The sequence below is a fragment of the Camellia sinensis genome, chromosome 15, assembly GCF_055761805.1.
Source record: "Camellia sinensis isolate YWXY chromosome 15, ASM5576180v1, whole genome shotgun sequence".
Lineage (NCBI taxonomy): Eukaryota > Viridiplantae > Streptophyta > Magnoliopsida > Ericales > Theaceae > Camellia > Camellia sinensis.
The window spans coordinates 13,681,643-13,683,659 of NC_138975.1; the positions used below are offsets into that span (position 1 = coordinate 13,681,643).

Consider the following 2,017-nt stretch of genomic DNA (forward strand, 5'->3'; position numbering starts at 1 on the left):
CCCATATGACGTGGTATTTTTAAAATATGAAATACTATATATATGATTTATTATTAATAGTTTCCTATTTACATACAGTTCTAATATAATATAGCCAATAATGAACATTCCCATATCAATTAATCTAGCAATGTCCTTCCTACTCAAACCCATTTATTCTGAAATTTTTAAAAATAGATTTGTAATTATTTTTATTAAGTTCCCATAGCTATACATGTAATTTTTTTTTTTTTGTATATTTGCTTATTGTTTAAAAATAATTTTATTAACTAATCAATTACATAAGTTAATAAATATATATTTTTTACTATCTTATAATTTCATATTAGTGGAAATCTCAAGGAACAAAATAATATCAACTCAATCGGAGAGAAAGGATATTATGTCAAGTTACCCGAGGAAGCTGCCCGGCAAGAACACCGAAAAAGCCTGTTGTCCCTACCACCGTAAAGAGAAAAGATGCCTGCATGACCGAATGAAATCAAATTCATGGAGAATATAATATTTACGAATTATGATGGTTTACATCTTGCAAAAATAAGAAAAGAAAATCAAATGGAAGGCACAGGTGTCATCACATTCTACTCTTGATTCCCCAAAAATACAGAATGAAATTTATGCAATGGAATGTATGCTCTTTTATTGTTATAGGTTAAACAAAACATTTAGTGTAGGGCAACTTACATCATTTCTAACACTTGGGATTGCAAGGTTCTCCGCGTTTTTAATTCCAAGAGTTGTCAGCTCCCGAAGAGAGGTCTGCTGCATAAATTTGAAACAGTTAAACTACATATTGTGAGACCAAGTACACTAATTACTGAAGTTTTCAAAGCAGTAAACAAATGTACATTATTTATGTACATTTACGCATACATTCGTAGACGTGGCTAATGTTTGAGTAGCACTTTCCCAAAACTTCACACTTGTTATGGACACTGACCATACGACGTGATACATATGGTTGAGAACTCCATTTGTTTGCCCAACCAACTTCCCTCAGCTGAGCAAGTGCCTCTTTGACAGCATCACTGTCTTTCTGCAGCAAATCATAGAGTTACTTCAGTAAAACTTGTGTGCATTGTGGTCAGAGACCAATTACAATTTTCCCACAGCTTGTTCTACGAATCGCATAGCTTCACAGCATCACTGCCTGAAGCTTCCAATAAACAGGAACAGTTTGCTGTTCAGCCATAATGTTTCAGAGCTTGTGACTATTATTTTCTGATAAGAAAAATTTTATTGACCCAAAAGTGAGCCACCTAGAGGGGAAAAACATTATACACTGAACAGTGTTTACCCTATAGGATATACATCAAATGGCATGCACAAATCACCTAGGAACTCTGCACAATAGAGTCAACAGAGAAGTAAAATTGTATTACTATGTCATGTTTTGGTTTTTTTGTTTGTAATTGCCTATGAAGAAAGGATCACAGAAAAGTAACAGCAGTGCCAGATTTGTTGCACAGCCCCTACTAACAGTTGAGTAAAATTAATCATGAATTCATGGCAACTTACTTCTTTTACTTTTGTAAAGACACTAAACTCACATTTTGCCAGTTCTTCTTCAACAATGAAACCAGAAAATTAACACTGAATTGCACAGTTGGAAAACAGCAACTCCCATGCAGAGAACCTTCTTCAGTTGGAATTTGACTGTCACTTTTGTCTCATTAACTTTAGACGCGACAGGTTCTTGATGCGTGACAAGGGGAGGAAACTTCCCTGCATTGGAAGAAATGGAACTCGTCAGATACGATCAATGGTAACTAACAAACTGAGACATAATAAAGAAGAACGAAAAAAAAAATTCCAGTTTATATATCAGCAGCCCAAGTAAAGAAACAAATCTTCTTTATAAATTATGTAACTTCATTCTAAAGAAACACATAAATACAACATTCCATAAATCACATCCCAAAACATGCAACTATACAATCACAATACACCCCAAAATCAGGTCATACACCTTTCATTGAGCCTAAATCTGCTCCAACAGCATTCATAGAGTGTTGTC

At 34.1% G+C, this 2,017-nt stretch overlaps 1 long non-coding RNA gene across 1 annotated transcript; it reads right to left on the reverse strand.

Annotated features, from left to right (window-relative positions):
• Positions 1–294: 294 nt before the first annotated feature.
• LOC114259362 (uncharacterized) lies at positions 295–1,038 on the reverse strand. Its single transcript, XR_014356295.1, has 3 exons — positions 941–1,038; positions 685–759; positions 295–463 (listed from the first exon to the last, which is right to left on the reverse strand). It is a non-coding gene; the product is annotated as an uncharacterized LOC114259362 (long non-coding RNA).
• Between the last annotated feature and the right edge of the window lie 979 nt (positions 1,039–2,017).